The sequence below is a fragment of the Oryctolagus cuniculus genome, chromosome 4 (genome assembly GCF_964237555.1).
Source record: "Oryctolagus cuniculus chromosome 4, mOryCun1.1, whole genome shotgun sequence".
NCBI classification, from domain to species: domain Eukaryota; kingdom Metazoa; phylum Chordata; class Mammalia; order Lagomorpha; family Leporidae; genus Oryctolagus; species Oryctolagus cuniculus.
The window spans coordinates 67,396,561-67,415,479 of record NC_091435.1 but is presented as its reverse complement, the minus strand read 5'-3'; positions in this window follow the sequence as shown (position 1 = coordinate 67,415,479).

The following is an 18,919-nucleotide window of genomic DNA, read 5'->3' as shown; positions in this document are numbered from 1 at the left end:
ATGCCCTGGCTTCCATTGCTGGAAGCCAGGTGGCCACATGGCCCAGTCACTGGTGTCAAGCCCCACCCCCATCCTAAAGGGATTTGCTGTTCCTGCTTCCCTGCCTGCCCTCGGCAAAGTTTTAAAAGGACCTTTTCCTGAACACGTGGCTCTCTTGGCTCCTCTCATCTGCTCTCCTCGCCTCCTCTCATCTCTTCTCTCTGCTCTCTCGTCTCTCCTTGTTCTTTCTTGCCCATTCTCTCTAGCCTCCTCTTCTGCTCTCTCACTCCCCTTTCTCCTCTCCTCTCAGTCTCCTTTTCCTTCTTTGCCCCTTCCCTCTGGTCTGCTGGGTTTTCCCCAATAAACGTTTTCCCTTAAAAAAAAAAAAAAGGTGAATCGAGGAAAGGGCCCAGTGTTTTGCTATTTAATATTCTACCTCCTCCAGCAAGTGGGAGTCTTGAAGACCCATGGTGGCTACATTCAAGAGATCAAAGTACCTTAGAAAACTCTTCATAGTGAAAGGGTTCTGAAAGTTTCATATGCTAGGAGTTCTGAATTTTCAGCAGCAAACCCATAAGAAACCATTTAAGGATGAGGAAAGAACTACACAAAAAGGGAACAACCCCACAGTGGAAAAACCTGTAAAAGACATAGGGTATTGAGGACAGTACTCTGAGGATATTGCCTTTGTTGGTTAAAATTCACCTTAGACTAAATTTTATCCAGGTACCACCTAAGAAACCTAAGTGGAAGTCTCAAAACTTCAATGTGCCTCCAAGGAACTTAATAAAGTGCCAGTGAAATCTTGATACTACTTATAGAAACACAAAAACAGCAAGTACCCCCAATTCACAATCTTTGGTATCCCATAAAAATTGCTAGGTTTGTAATTAAGCAGGAAAATGGAACTCATAATAAAGGGAAAATCAATCAATACAGACCAAGAAAGAACATAGATAGTAGAACTAGAAAACAATGGCATTAAAAGTGATTGACATTATATTCTGTATGTTATTAAGAGTAGATAAGGCCTTGACAATAAAGAGAAAAAAGATAGCAAACTTGAAGACATCTTAAATATAGATGAATCAATGAATGAGAATGAGAATGGCAGGAGATTCCTCATCAGAAATGATTTAATCTAGAATAAACAATATGCACAAACTTTAAAGCACTAAATGAAAAAGAAACAATAAAAAAACCTACTAACCTAAAATTCTTATGCTTATGCAGTCAAAATATTCTTTTTAAAAATATAAAATAAGTATCTTTTCAGACATATTATATTTGAAATGCTTCAGCAAACATATAAGATAAGAAATGTTACAAAGAAGTCATTCAAGCTACAGGTAAATATTGCCCAATGAAAATCTAAATACACACAAAGAAATGAAGAATATGAGAAGTATCAAGGAAGTATCTTAATACGAATGTCTTAATATAAACAAAACTTAAATAATTGAGTTTTAACTTTTAGGTTTATTTCAAAGATAATTACTACTTAAAAATTATGGCCATGCTTTGTGAGTTTTATAACATGTTCAGATTTAAAATGTATAGCAACGAAACACAAAGGCTGAAATGGAAGCTGAAAGTCAGTGTGCTAAAATTCTTGTATTATACACATAAAATAGAATTATATAACTTTAAGGCAAGCCATGATAAATTTGAAAAGTACTTTATTAGATAAGCACTCTCAAGAAAACACTACAAAGCAGAGCCAAAAGTTACAGGTAATAATCCAAAAAAGGGGATATAGTGGATCCATAAAATGAATGGCAAAACATAATAATTGTGAAAAAAAGATAACAAAGAAAACAAATAACTGATGGTACAATTAGAAGATAAGCAGCAAGAAAGCAGATAAAATCCTAGCCATATCAAATAACCTTTTCGATGTAAGTCAAGTAGGTACCTCAAGTAAAAGGCAGAGAAAATTAGACTGGGTCAAAAATTGGAACGTAATTGTGACCCACCCAAAGAAATATTCGTCTTATAGATAACTACATAGCTAGGTTAGGTGTAAAATAATAGAAAAATCTATGCCATGTGAAAACTAATCAAAAGAATGCTGGATTAACTATGTTAACAGTCAAAATAAAATTCAGAGCCAAGAATATTGCCTTGGCCATTTCATAATCATAAAAGAGTCAATTCACACAACAAAATAATATTCCAAATATTTATGGACTAAATGGTAGAGCTTCAAAATCTAAAACTGATAGATTTGCAAGGAGAAATTTACGAATTTACAATTATAGTCAACACCCTTTTCTCAATAATCAAAAAACAAGTAATGGAAAATTAGTAAGGTCATATAAGACTTGAAGAACACTGTCAACAAATTGGACCTAATTGATGATTATAGTACACTTCATCCAGTAACAGCAGCATGCAAATTCTTTCATGTGCACATGAAACATTTCACAAAGTAGATCCTATTCTGAACTATAAGAAACACACAATGTAGGCCGGCGCCGCGGCTCACTAGGCTAATCCTCCGCCTAGCGGCGCCGGCACACCGGGTTCTAGTCCCGGTCGGGGCGCCGGATTCTGTCCCGGTTGCCCCTCTTCCAGGCCAGCCCTCTGCTGTGGCCAGGGAGTGCAGTGGAGGATGGCCCAGGTGCTTGGGCCCTGCACCCCATGGGAGACCAGGAAAAGCACCTGGCTCCTGGCTCCTGCCATCGGATCAGCGCGGTGCGCCGGCCGCAGCGCGCCAGCCGTGGCGGCCATTGGAGGGTGAACCAACGGCGAAGGAAGACCTTTCTCTCTGTCTCTCTCTCTCACTGTCCACTCTGCCTGTCAAAAAAAAAAAAAAAAAGAAACACACAATGTAAGCTCATTCAAATTAGACAAAGTGTATTCCTTATCATAATGAAATAAAATTGTACATCAATACCAAAAATATATTTGGAAAACTGCAGATATGCAAGTACTTCAAAAAGTTTGTGGAAAAATGTTTTTAGAGGAAAATTTATTTTGGCATAAAATTGGAATTTGTGCAGTTTTTTCATAATACACCTTTTGATGATCAGTTTTGAAAACTGTTCATATTTGGAGTGCAAGTAGTATATTTCTAAATAGCTATTAGACTTACAAAGAAATCAAATGTAACTAGAAAATATTTTTTATAAAAATGAAGATGAAGACACATATAAAAATTTGCAGAGAACGAGGGAGGGAGTAATTAAATGAAAATTATAGCTGTAGAAATTTTTATCAGACAAAATTTACCAAATCAGTGAAGTCACTATCTACCCTAAGTATAAAGAAAGAAGAGAAAATTAAACATATAGTAAGACAGAGAAAGTAAATAAAAAACTAGAGCAGAAATCAGTGAAATAAAAAACTGAGAAACAACAAAGACAGATCAGTAAAATGAAAACTTGGTTTTTTGAGCACCTCCAGAAAATTCATAAACTTCTTTCAAATGTTTAAAGCAGAAAGAGGACACAAATTTATTAATATCAGGAATGAAAGAAATGACATCACTGACATTCTACAATTATTATAAAGATAGTAAAAGAATGAATATGCTATAACACAAACTGCCAAAGCAGCTCATTTAAGAATAACTCAGATAGCTCAGTATCTATTAAAGCAATTGAGTTTGCCATTAGAATTTCTATTAAAAAGAAAATTCATTTCCAAGCTTATGTGCATTATTGATAAATTCTACCAAATAGTTAAGGGAAAAATAAAACATGTGTGTGTGTATGTTTTATTTTTCCCTTAAGAATTTGGTAGAATATATATATATATATATATGCACACACACACACACACATACATATACTCTTCCAGAAGACAAAGATGAGAAAATGATCTCCAAATATAATTCTTAAGACCAGTATTGTCCTGATATCAAAACCAGAAGAAGGCATTATGGAAGAATGAAAGTGTATTCCTCATTCCTCATCCACATGGATGACACATTTTTAATGTAATTTTAACTAACTGAATTCGCCAACGTATAAATATGTCATAAATTAGAATTAAAGGAATTAAAAACAATCAATTTACTTTATGTTGACAGATGTAGAGAGGAAAGCCTCATGACCCTCTCAATAGACACAGAAAAAGCATTTGACAAAGTCATACATTTTGTTCCTTATAAAAACTTTTCAACAACTGAAATAGAAGGGAATTTCATCAACTTGATAAAGAGCATCTAAGAAAAACTGACAGCTAACATCATACTTAACAGTTGAAAGACTGAATGCTTTCTCTCTAAATTCAGAAAGAAAGATGTCCACCCTCACCAGTTTCATTCAACATTAAGTTGAAGGATCTCCTCAGTGGAACATTCAAGAATAAGAAATAAAAGGCATCCATATTGGAAAAGAAGAGAGAAACAGTGGTCATCTATGGAAAGCATCGTCATCTACATATAAAGTCCTAAAATGTATTTGTATTCCTTAAATATTCATGCCCTTTATTATCATCCAAAATTCCACTCCTCTTTCTAGACCTAGTGCAAGCATTCATTTTTGTTCATTTTGGCTTATTTCTCCCTCTCCAAAATTCTCTTAGTACTTGGTAAGACTGTACTATGGAGACAAAAATCATATCATCACTTGAACTTTATAATATATATATATGTGTGTGTGTGTGTGTGTGTGTGTGTGTGCATGTGTATGGCTGTCTCAACTTCTCTGATAGACCATTAACTCTTCGAGAACAAGGAATACACAGTGATACTCATTTAAACCTATTACAGAAACAAGCTCAGGAAATAGTGCTATATCAGTAAAGGGAATCATATTGGTCATTTGTGTTGAAGTGCACTTTCTGCTCATGTTTCATGCTCATGAACCTTTCCTACTTTACATACTTGGAATATTCAGACTTTGATTTTAGATAATTCATTACATCTTTAACTAGAAAAGCACTTGAATGCATTTATTTTTCTGCAATACAGAGGTTAGTATTTAATTATTATATTTTTGTATTTGGCGAGAGTTCACATATTTAGGTCTATCTTACAGTCCTACAGAAAACACAGGAAAAAAAACTCCTGGATATTTTGGCTATACGTGAATTCTAGAAAATATTTCTGAATTTCTTAAGTGACACCTGTCACTTGGACAGCAGTAGCCAAAGAACAGCACTAGCTGTTTACTTCCTGTTGAACACTGATAAATATGAAGTGGTGACTTGTGGTTTTCTCCCCTCCCGTTCTCATGCACTGAGCTGTTGTGGTAACTGGTATTTCTGAGCCTCTTTCTGCAAGCCGTGCTCACACTCACATATGTACCTATGTACAGTTCTTGCTCAGACAGCTTACGTGCTGTTTTCTTAGTGATACAACGCTCACCTCCTTCTGATAGCTAAGTCATCATGATCACATTTCCATTCTTGGATAATAATTTACTGAACAATAATAGTCCAATAACAATTCACCGAGAAGTTATGCTTTTGGATTTTGAGGAATGAGATTGCTCTTCCTTGATTATAAATCAAGGGATAACTGTAGCATTAAGAGTAGTCAAATAGTTCCACCTAATATGTTTTAAATGTTTATTAAGGGGACTAGTGTTGAGATCTAGTGGGTAAAGCACCTGCAATGCTAGCATCCCATATGGGTATTGGTTTGAGTTCCAGCTGCTCTAATTCTGATCCACATCCCTGCTAATGCACCTGGGAATGCAATGAAAAGTGGCCCAAGTGCTTGGGCCCCAAACTTATGTGGGAGACCGAGAAGAAGCCCTTGATTCCTGGCTTCATTCTGGCCCAGCCCTAGCCATAGCAGATATTTGCAGAGTGAACAAGCAGATGGATGATTCTCTCTCTCTCTCTCTCTCTCTCTCTCTCTCTCCCCCTCCCTCCCTCCCTCCCTCTCTCTTCCCCCCTCTCTTGCTCTCTCTGTCTCTTCTATCTCTGCACCTGTGTCTTTCAAATAAACAAAAATAAAAGAATAAATATTATTATTCAACAATGTGATTTTTAAATGTGTGTAACAATTTTGTTGACCTGTTTGTGCTCTGATTGTCTTCTCTAAGGACTGTGGACCTAGGGTGAGATACACTGAGGTCAAGTCTCAGTTCCCGCACTACTATAACTGCTTGTCTAGATAGTGTCCTTAGGGACATATCCATGACTTCCTTTATCAATAGAGTGTTCACACATATCCTAGAGTGAGTAAAATATGTTGACTTTGAGATGGATTCTGAACTGGTCAAGCAGAAGAGGCAGAGTTGTGTGGTGGAAGAAAAATCTGTTTGGTAGTGATGAGGTCTTTGTTCTACCCTGACCATTTTTGTGGTTGGTATTTTACAACTGAAGCTTTTTAATCCCAGGCCATTTTCCTGTGTCCACACAGCACTCCTGGTTACCATGCATGCTGAGGGCCTGCAGAAGTGTGGGCAAGTGCTATTGCACAGACGGCGTGGGCTCAACTCCAACTCTACCTCTCACTGACTGAAAGATCTCACACAAATCATTTACCTTTTTCAGATCTCACTCCTTGCTTGTTCAAAGAGGCAGTTGGTCATGTGGTCTAAAGAGCTTTCTACCTTCAATTCAAAAGGCAGAGAGAAATTATATAGGGTAAAATTAAGTGAAAACTCTAAAGCCAAGATTTTCATCCATTATACCTGTGTTCTCATTTGTATAATGAGACCTGTAATAGTTCCAATTCCACTGAATTTATGATTGAAAAGAAAATAAACAAGTATGCTGCTTTTCACACAGTAGGACTTTGATAGATATGACTATTATTACAAGGTTTCCTATTCAGGGAGAAGTAATAGGACCTTGAGCATAGATCCTGGAAGTAGTAGAGGGGTCAGAGTTCTCCAGATTTCTTTTTAATAACCTGTGGCATTACAATTCACTATATAGTTGAGTGAGAGAAATTCTGTGTTTAAGACTCACTTCCTGGGGCTGTCATTGTGGTACACTGAATTAATTTACCACCTTCAATGTCAGCATCACATATGAGCACTGCTTTTACTCCTGGCTGCTCTATTTCTGATCCAGTTCCTGCTAATGCACTTGGGAAAGCAAAAAAAAAAAAAAAAAAAAAAAAAAAAAAAAAAAAAAAAAAAAAAAGATGGCGTAAGTGTTTGGGCTCCTGCCACCCATGTAGGAGATGTGGGTGGAGTTCCAATTTCCTGGCTTTGGCCTAGCCCAGCCCTGGCTGTTCTGGCCATTTGGGGAGTAAATCAGTAGGTACAAAATCTCTCTCTCTCTCTCTCTCTCTCTCTCTCTCTCTCTCCTTCTTTCTCTATAACTCTGCCTTTCAAATAAAATACATAAATCTTAAATAAAAAAAGACTCACATTCTAGGGCAGACATTTGGTTAAACAGCAAATATATCAGTTATCCTGAGAATAGCAATGATGGCTGAAGTAATTCGGTTCCTGCCACCTACATGGGAGATCTGGATTGAGTTCCAGGCTCCCGTCGTCAGCCCCAGCAGTAGTTTCCAACATTTGAGGAATACACCAGGTGCTCAAAACTCTGTCTCTTTCTTTGCTTCTCAAATAAATAAAAATTTTTATTAGTCCCCTCTTCCTTCTTTTCATTCTAAGCCTCCTATATCCTCAACTTAGACCCAAGGCGCTCAGTTTCCTTTTCAGTATTCCATCAGGGGATGATTTCCCCCAAAGATAATTCTTGTTCTGAAACTTTCCCCTAAGCAAGTTGCGATGTGATCAGAATGATAATGATAGTGTTCAAGCATGGTAAGTTGATGAGTGACAGTATTCTGAGATTAGGTACTCCACCTCCAAGAATTTCATTCAAGCATTATTTTCAAGACAATAGAATACAAAGACTTTGAATAGTAGAAATTAGAAATTAGATTTCTGGGGCCGGTGCTGTGGCACAGCGGGTTAAAGCTCTAGCCTGAAGCGCTGAGGCACAACGGGTTAAAACTCTAGTCTGAAGTGCCACCATCCCATATGGGTGCCGGTTCTAGTCCCGGTTGCTCCATTTCCTATCCAGCTCTCTGCTATGCCCTGGGAAAGCAGTAGAAGATGGCCCAAGTCCTTGGGCCCTTGCACCCTCGTGGGAGACCTGGAAGAAGCTCCTGGCTCCTGGCTTCGGTCAGCACAGCTCCGACCATTGTGGCCATCTGGGGAGTGAACCAGAGGATGGAAGACCTCTCTCTGTCTCTATCTCTCTCTGTAACTCTGTCTTTCAAATAAATCCTTAAAAAATAGATTTCTACTCAACTCTTTGTTTTAGATTATTTGGGTCTTTCATTATACATTTACATGATTAACAACAACTTTGCCTTCATTAAACAGCACTACATCAGGGGGTAAAAATGACTAGGGTAGAAAACATTTTTTTTCAAAAGAAAATGAAAGCCTATTAATGTACCTGTCAAAATGTATTCATTATTTTACTCAAAAGACCCTTGTGGAGAACCTTTTACGCACTAGTCTGTTGGGCAAAAAGGACATCAGGGCATGTAAGATATGATCTTTACATCCTAACAGGGAGCTATTATATATTTTTTAAAAAAAGAAGTTATCAGGAAAAACATAGAACATTCTTGCATTTTATTGTGTTTAAGAATTTAGCAGCATTTTATTTGGCACTATACGGGGAGGAGACTGCATGATGGTTTTTATTGACTGGGCTGTGAGAGTCCCAACTGATGGGGATGGGAATATCTAAGAAAAAGATGTTGGGTGAAGCTTGGTTTCCTCCCTAGGTGAGGAAATTCCTCACAATGGAGGTGGCATTAGGAATATCTGAAATGACAAATCTGAATTAGCTTATCTAATGAAGAGAAAGGAGAAGAGAAGGGAATTCTAAGCAGAGAATGCAGACTGTATGGAAAGTCTGAAAGAGTGTGTATAGTCTCTTCAGAAACTGTGGTAGTTTAGCTCAGTATGGCCATAAAGTAGGATACACTGGGCGAGGGAAGAGGGGGTTGATTTGTAGGTAGGCTTCAATCAGATCCAGGTCATCAAAGTCTTCCTGAGCTCTACTAAACTACCAAGTTGTTCTTTAAAGAGAATGCTGTGAATGTGAATGAATAAGGACAGTTCTGACTCTGAAGGAGATTGGGTATTCTGGCTCCATTTGTAGGCTCAGGACCAGGGCTTATCTCACCTTCTCAGGCAATATGCCTGATTATTTGAAGGAGGGTGTTGTTCGCTGAGATCATAACTGGAAATGATGATTCACAAAGGACATTATTATATCTGTTGCCATGAACTCATCTTCCCACATAGAGAAAGTCATATTTGTTCAGAATCAAATTGAAAATCAGCCTTTTCTGTCCTAGGGCAATTCCCCAAACATCCCCATTTAGTTTCAGATTTTTTTCTGTGAAAATGACCTATGCCTATCTATAGTGTTTGTCCTAATTCAAACCTAAAATTAATAATAGCTGGAATGCTTCTTGAGGCATCTCATTCTCAGAATCACATATTGTTAGCTATTCAAGCAATTTTTAATTGCTTCTCATTGAGATATGTTAGCAATTGTGCCTCTTATGATTTCAAATCTTAGTGTTTCTGTGAGCACAGTCACTGAGTCATGGCCTTACTATAATCATATCAATGCAGCTTTTATTCTGAAGTGTTGGAGTGAAAGGTCAAAACTAAATCTTATTCAACTAAAGTATATTTTTCACAGAAAAATAAAAACATGTTCGGATTTCAAAGAAACAACTAGAAATTGAGTTGTAAAATATGAATCATTTCCTGGCTTGTCACATAGGCTAAGAAAATACTGACTAGATTCTTGAGAATAAAAGCATGGTTATCGTTACTTTTGCTTTATACTGTAATACCACAGCATAAAGTAGCAGAAATTCTGATAAGCTAATTCAGTCATATCTAATAACCATTACTTTATTTTATTTTATTTTATTTTATTTTTTAAATTTTTTTTGACAGGCAGAGTGGGCAGTGAGAGAGAGAGACAGAGACAAAGGTCTTCCTTTTTGCCATTGGTTCACCCTCCAATGGCCGCCACGGCTGGCGCACTGCGGCCGGCACACCGCGCTGATCCGATGGCAGGAGCCAGGTACTTCTCCTGGTCTCCCATGAGGTGCAGGGCCCAAGCACTTGGGCCATCCTCCACTGCACTCCCTGGCCACAGCAGAGAGCTGGCCTGGAAGAGGGGCAACCGGGACAGAATCTGGTGCCCTGACTGGGACTAGACCCCGGTGTGCCGGCGCCGCAAGGCGGAGGATTAGCCTAGTGAGCCGTGGTGCTGGCTCTAATAACCATTACAAATTAATATTAGAAAGATGGTTATAATGTGAATTTTTTCCCTTACTCTATCATTCATGTTATATGACTCTTTCCTCTAACTTTTTGTGTTCCACAGTCTTTTTTATAGTTTTCTTCTCCTGTGTGTGTGCTTTTGTGTTTTTTTGTTTCAATTTTTTATTGTTGTTTCTGTTAAGCCCCTGGCCATGCTATCTCATCTCATCCAAATATCCATGCTATCTCATCCATGCTATCTCACTTCATCCTGGTCCTCCTCCTCTACTCCAAATATGTACTCTCTGACACTCTTCTATTCAATCTAATTCATCTTGCCACAACCACAATGTGAAAGTTTAAGGGTTTTTAGTTCTAATGGAAACTGATGCATGAAGGGGGTTGCCTGGACCAGACACTCAGAAGTCAGGAACTAGCAGTATATATTGGAGTAGAGTGTTATTCACATTAAATTCATGGGCAGATTCCTGAATGTTCGATTTAAAAAGAAACAGCTGGAAAGGGAGAAGCCCAGTCTGCTATGTAGGATAAGTGACTATCTCTGACCACTGGCTTGAACCATTTGGGTGTCGTATAGAACTAGAAACTTTGTAAAGGATGGTTTCTACCAATGCCATCTCACTATTCAAAGTGATCAGTTTCAGTTCATAATTGATCATAATGATAGGATTAAGTGTCAAAAGGATCACATAAACAAGACTAGTGTCTGCAAATACTAACTGATAGAATTAAAAAGGACAGAATGATCCAACATGGGAAGTGGAATACACAGCAGACTCATAGAATGGCAGATGTCCTAAACAGCACTCTGGCCTCAGAATCAGCCCTTAAGGCATTCAGATCTGACTAAAAAGCCCATGAGAGTATTTCAGGCATGGAAAGCCAAGAAACTCTGGCAAAAACAAACAAACAAACAAACCAAAAACCTAAATGAAAGATCTCTGTGAGTGAGATCCCAGTGGAAAGCACAGGCCATCAAAGAAGAAGGTACTTTTCTCTGAAGGGAGGAGAGAACTTCCACTTTGACTATGGCCTTGCCTAAATAAGATCGTAATTTCGGAACTCAAGAGGCTTCCATAGCCTTGGGAACTCATGACAAGAGCCTAGGGTGATTACTGAAATAAGAAATAAGAGTGTCAATTGTTAAATCAACAACAGGAGTCACTGTGCACTTACTCCCCATGTAGGATCTCTGTCCTTAATGTGTTGTACTACGTGAATTAACGGTATAATTAGTACTCAAACAGTACTTTATACTTTGTGTTTCTGTGTGAGTGCAAACTGTTGAAATCTTTACTTAGTATATACTAAATTGATCTTCTGTATATAAAGATATTGAAAATGAATCTTGATGAAGAATGGGGTGGGAGATGGGATGATTGCAGGTGGGAAGGTGGTTATGGGTGAAAAAGCTGCTATAATCTGAAAGTTGTACTTTGGAAATTTATATTTATTAAATAAAAGTTAAAAAATTTTTAAAAAGATTTCATGAAATAACATTGTTTAAAAAAAGTGATACAGGTCGGTGCCGCGGCTCACCAGGCTAATCCTCCGCCTAGCGGCGCCGGCACACCGGGTTCTAGTCCCAGTCGGGGCGCCGGATTCTGTCCCGGTTGCCCCTCTTCCAGGCCAGCCCTCTGCTGTGGCCAGGGAGTGCAGTGGAGGATGGCCCAGGTGCTTGGGCCCTGCACCTCATGGGAGACCAGGAGAAGTACCTGGCTCCTGCCATCGGATCAGCGCGGTGTGCCGGCCGCAGTGCGCCAGCCGTGGCGGCCATTGGAGGGTGAACCAATGGCAAAAGGAAGACCTTTCTCTCTGTCTCTCTCACTGTCCACTCTGCCTGTCAAAAAAAAAAAAAAGTGATACAATGTGGTTGTTAGCTCAGTTGGTTAGAGCCTGGTGCTAATAGTAAAAAAGTGATACATGATGATATATCACACCGTTACAGAAAACATCCAAAAGAGAGACAAAATGTGAATGCATGATCTTTGAAAACAAAGTGATTCTTTTACTTTTATTATGGGAAGAGTACATTTACATTTAAGATAGACCTTTCTTCATTTCTAATTTCAATGTATCTGCTACACTGGTCAATTTGTGTTGAAAACTGTGTTTTAATATCATATGATGCACTGAAAGCACACCAGCAAAAATTATATATCACATAAAACAACTATCTGTTTAATCCAATAAAAAACTTTCTCCATGTGTGAAAAAAAAACTTTGTCAAGGATGCCTCATTCCTGATTCTGGTATGAGAAAGTTAAACCTAAATTCAAAAATGGATGCTGAAGTAGCATCTGATTATAAGATTCCTTATACCCAGGTTGTAGAAGACATACGCCATGAGAAAGAGAATTAAGCATAATACTTTGTGAGAGCACTGTAAGTATTTATAAGGAAATATTATACTTTATGGATTTTATAAAGATGGTTCCCCTTAGACTATTTTGTGGGAATCTATCCATTCACAGGTAAATTGAAAAGAATAAATTATGAGGACTTTAAGAGATAGGTACATGAATTATTATTTTTTTATCACCAATGTTGTGCACTCTATTTGACACAATATAAAGTCTCAATGAATATTTTTGTTCTCATTGGTATTATTATTTGTTAAAATGAATTAGAAGAGTTTCCAGTTAGGAGGGTGTTATAATTAACTGCTGTTATTACTAATATGAAATGACAGGGACTAGAATTGCTCACTTGCCAACAATAACTAAAAAAGTTAAATAAAAATAAATTTTAATGCTTTCCATGACATCATATACCAGGCAATGAAGGAGAGTTATTACTAACAGACATAAATGAATGGATTGAGCCTTATGGTTACTAAATTAATTGCCTCAAATAGTGTCTAAATCATACTGCATGCAGAGGAGCCCAAGTGGATCCCTGAAGTTCTTATGGGTTGCAGAGTTAGAACTGAAAGTATAGGAAGACCAAAGAAGCAAGAATTACTAAAACAAAGTGCCAGAGAGAGAAGAGTTGCATAGGGACAGACCTTCAGAGATATGTATAACATATTCCCATGTACCCTGATCAGTATATGTGTTTGAGAAACTACTCATGGCTGGAGATAGAAACATCAGTCAATTAAAACTAACATAGAAAGGATACAATTCATAGACATGCATAGAGAGTTTCTGTAACAGTTGTATTTCTATGTTCATGAAGCTAGGGTAAACCATATGATGTTAAGCAGGAACATGGAAGATACAAAAAGAGAAACATTTAATTAAAAGATTGTTGTCTAAAAAGCTAAAAAAGAAAGAAAGAAGGAAGGAAGCAGAAAGATGTGAGAGAGAGAGAGGAAGAGGAAGAGAGAGAAAGAGAAAGAGAAAAAGAGAAAGACAGGGAGGTTTACAGGGAAAAGAAAGGCCAGGAGGAGTAGAGGGATCCAAGATGGTTGAATTGGGTATAGCATGATATATAAAGACACAGAAGGCATAAAGAAGCAAGGCAGTATTATGTATCAAAAAGAACACAATAATCCTCCAGAATGAGATCCTGAACTGAAGGAAATCTATGAAATGAGAGATATGGAATTCAAAATAATCATTGTAAGGAGATTTAATGAGATGGGAAAGAACACAGATAGACAGCATAAAGAAATAAGGAAATAAGAGTGACATGAATGAACATATTACTAAGGAGGTAGAACTCATTAGGAAGATCCAAATAGAAGTTTTGGAGATTAAATCTTCAATCAGTGAAATAAAAAAATGATTTAGATTTAACAACAAGAAAGACCAAGTGGAGGAAAGAATTTCTGATCTTGAGGACAATTTTTGAAATAACTCAAACAAACAAAAATAGAGAAAAGAACTTTAAAAATGAAGAGTCTACACAAAATATAGATACCATTAAATGACCAATATTCATACTATAGGTATCCTTGAAAAAGAAAAAAAGAAAAAAGGCATTGAGAATCTGATAACTGAAATAGTAATTAATCAATTTCCTAGTTCTTGAAAGAGACATGAACATTCAAATATAAAAAACTCAGAGAATCACAAGCAGACACAACAACAACAACAAAATCTTCTGCAAGGCAGGTGGTAGTAAAATTATCAAAAGTAAATGACAAGGAAAGAATCTTAAAGACAGTAAAAGTGTTAAGTTAATTATAAAGGAAAATTAATTAGATTAACATCAGACTTCTCAGAGAAAACCCAACAAGTCAGAAAGAGTGGAGTGAGAAATTCAAAATCATAAAAGAAAAAATTTCCAACCAAGAATGATCCAGTGAAGCAATCCTTTATAAAATGGAGAAAGAAGGCATTTTCCAGATAAGCAAAAACAGAGAATTCACCACTACCACACCAGCCTCATAAAATTCTGTAGTGTGTCCTGCATTATAAGGAAGGATGAACCTATGTGACACCACCAAATTCACTGAGAAGGTAGAATCATTACACAATCAGCAAAATGACAAGTTTTCATTCTTATCTGCCAATGCTGACCTCAAATTTAAATGGATTAAATTAACTAACAAAAAGACTTAGGTTGGTTGAATGTATTGAAAGCCAGTACCCCTTGGGGCTGGCAATGTGGCGTAGTGGGTAAAGCTGCCACCTGCAGTGCCAGCATCCCATATGGGCACCGGTACGAGTCCCAGCTGCTCCACTTCCAATCCAGCTCTCTGCTATGCCCTAGGAAAGCAGTAGAAGACGGCCCAAGTCCTTGGGTGCCTGCACCCATGTGGGAGATCTGGAAGCAGCTCCTGGCTCCTGGCTTTGGATTGAAGCAACTCCAGCCATTGCGGCCATTTGGGGAGTGAACCAGTGAATGGAAGACCTCTCTCTCTCTCTCTTCTTCTCCTTCTCTCTCCATATAACTCTGACTTTCAAATAAATAAATCTTTAAAAAAAAGGACCCCACTGTATGCTGTCTACAAGAAACTAATTAATTCACTTCACAAAGACACACACAGACTGAAAGTGAATGGTTGGAAAAAGTTATACTAGGCAAACAGAAGCCAAAAATGAACATGAGTAGCTATCCTGATATATGATAAAGCAGATTTAAATTTAAAAACTATAAAAAGAGATTAAAAAGGATATTATGTTTTATATTATTTAATTTTGACTTTTTAAAAAGTTTTTTATTTAAGGTATACAAATTTCAATTATTTCACATATACAGATTTGGGAACATAGTGTTACTTCCCACCCTATCTACCCTACTACCCATGGTCCCACCCTTATTACTACTCCCTCTCTTATTCCCAATCTTAATTTTTACAAAGATCTGTTTTCAGTTTACTTTATACTCATAATATTAACCCTACACTAAGTAAAGCATTCAACAAATAATGTAAAGAAAACAACAGTGTTCCTCAACAGTAGAGACAAAGGCTGTAAGTGATCATCGAATTTCAAAATGTTAATTTCACTCCAATACATTACAGTTTATGTGATCTATTAGTTACTACAGATCAGGGAAACATATGGTGTCTGTCTTTTAGGGATTGACTTAGTTCACTAATAGTTCCTGGTTGCATCCATTTTGTTGCAAACAAGTTTCCATTTTTTTTTTTTTACTGCTGTGTAGTATCCCATAGTGTATATATACCATAATTTCTTTATTCAGTTATCAGTTGATGGACATCTGGGTTGTTTCCATATTATTAGCTATTGTTAACTGAGCTACAATGAACATAAGGGTACAGATAACACTTTCATAAGCTGATTTCATTTATCTTAGGTAAATTCCTGAAGTGGGGATTACTGGGTCATATGGTATATTTATTTTCAGCTTTCTTGAAGTATTTGCCCATGAGAAATTAAATCAGCATATGAAAGAGAGATCTGTACTCCCAAGTTTATTGAAGCTCAATTCACAAAATCTAAGATGTGAAATCAAGCCAGATGTCTATCAACACATGATCAGGTAAAGAAATTATGGTATATATGCACTATAGAATACTACTCACTCATAAAAAGAATGAAATCCTGTCCTTTGCAACAAAATGGTTGCAACCTGGAAACCATTATACTTAGTGAAATAAGTCAGTCCTCTTTAGACAAATATACCATATGTTTCCCTGATATGTCATAACTAATAGAGTACCAAAAATGTGATGTTTAGGAGTTGACATTTTGAGCTCTGATGATTTTTTACAGCCCTGAGTGGCAGTTTTTCCCTCTTACTATTTGTTGAAATCGTTACTTAATGTAGGGTTAATCTTGAGAGTATAAAGTGATCTAAAAGATGATATTGTAGAAATTAAGAGAGTAGTTATGAGAGGGAGGAGGAAGAAGTGTGGGAGCAAGGGTCTGGGGGAGGGTAGAGTTGGAAGTATCACTATGTTTCTAAAACTGTGCACATAAAATACATAAAATTGTATACCTTAAGTAAAAATTAAAAAAATACAGTAGACTTTAAATTTATAATTAAACTACCAAAAAAAAAAAAAGAACCTGAGAAATAGACTTGCTATACAATTCAACAATCTTACTACTATGTGTAAACCCAAAAGACATAAAATGTTATATCAAAGAGATACCTGCACCACCATGTTTACAGCAGCACTAGTCACCATAGCCAATATTTGGAGTCAAGCAAGGTGTCCATCATCAGATGAGTAGATAAAGAAAATGTGATATATATACTTAATGGAATATTATTCAGCTATAAAAATGAAAGAAATTCTACCACTGGAAGAAAAGTAGATGCTACTGGGGGACATCATGTTGAGTGAAATAAGCCAGACACAGAAAGAAAAATGCTACATGTGTCCCCTTATACATGGGAGCCAAAATTTAAAAAATTAATTTATTAAAAAAAGAAAAGAAATGCCTATTTGTATCAGTATTGTGCAAATATGCTTTTCTAAAACTTTGTTTTATAACTTTGTCAAAAATTAAGAATGTTATACTACTATGGTTTAATGATCATTGATTACCTTAAAATATACTATATATGAGTGAAATGGTGATTTTTTTCATTCAATTATTGCTTATAGGCATATCTGTGTTCCAACTAAACTAGGGTGTTTTGATTTTAATTGCTAAGCTTTTTATTTGGTGAAACATAAGCCTTAAGCCTTTTTACTATAATCTTTTACAATATGTTATCTCCAAAACTAAAAAAAGAAAGAAAGAAAGGGAGAGGGAGGAAGAATGAAAGGGAGAGATGGAGAGGCAGAGAGGGAGGGAATATCATTATATTCTTAGAATTGTTTCTATCAAGTATATTGAACCTGTTAAAAACTAATTAATTTTTTAAAAGGAAGAAGGAAACATATTCTTAGGATTGTATTGATGAATTGCATTGAATCTGTTCTTTTTGTAACAATATACCAACATGAAAAAACAAAGTATCTGAAAAAATAAATAAAAATAAGACAGTGAAAAATTATAGAGATGATAAACACAATATTGGGGTATAAAATTTACTACAAGTACCTGGCTCCTGCCATCAGATCAGTGCAGTGTGCCGGCCGCAGCGTGCCGGCCGTGGCGACCATTGGAGGGTAAACCAACGGCAAAAGGAAGACCTTTCTCTCTGTCTCTCTCTCCCACTGTCCACTCTGCCTGTCAAAAAAAAAAATTACTACATGTAATTAATAGTAGATTAGACAAAGTAGAAGAAAAGATTAGTGAACTTGAAGACAACAGTGGAAACTATCCCAAATGGAAAGAGTAGAAGACAAGACTGAGAAGTCAGAAAACACAATGTGAGCCTTGGAATAATTTCAAATAGATTCATAGACATTCTTTGGCATCAGATGAAGTATGGGACAGAAATAAATGCTTGAAAAAGTGACTTGAAATTTTTTGAAATTTGCTTAAAACTACTTCTAAAGAGAAAAACATGAAAGTGATTAGATTAAACAATATAGGCAGAGGAAGAGAAATGAGGGTTACTGAAGAGAACTGCTTGAAAATTATGTAAGCCAGTAGACAGAGAAGAAATATTCTCAAAGTGCTTAAGGCAAAATGGGAAAAAAGCTGTCATTCATGTACTCTCTACTCACCAAAAGTATAATTCAAAACCAAAAATGAAATGAAGAGCTTTTCAGAAATATGGAAACTGAAAGAATCCATTATCAGCTGATCTACAGTAAAAAAGATATTCCAGGACATTCTGGAAACGTATGGAAAATGATACCAGATGGAAATATCAATATAAATGGGAAAAAAGAACTAGATGTTTAAATTTAAGATATATTTTTCTAACTATCTCACAACTTTAAAAATTACTAAAATAAAAGCAATAAAATATCTTACTGAGTTTACATTATATGAGTATATAGTAGATAATTATTACAAAGGATGGTATGGGAGGAACAAAGTATATGATTTTGGTTCTGAACTTGATGTAGAATGGTGTAATGTCTCTCAAATATAGAATATGATAAATTGAAAATGTATAAGTCCTCCAAGAAGAATAAAAATAATATAAAGAAATAATAAGCCATCCAAGTAGATAAGACAGAACTATAAACAATGCTCATTTAATCAAGAATAGAATGCAGAAAAGAGTAAATGGGGCAAAACAAATGAGACAAACAGAAAACAAGAAATGAAAACAAGATAGCAGATTTAAAACCAAACATATCAGTGGTCATATTTCAACCTAAAGTTTCATAGGGTAGAAAAACAAGAACCAACAATTTGCCACCTTGAGAAACTCAGTTTAAGAAAAGAGCTAGTTTAAAAGTGCAAAGATGTAAAAAGCAAAATCATGCTCATAAAAATCAAAAGAAAAATTAAATGGATGACTATATTAGT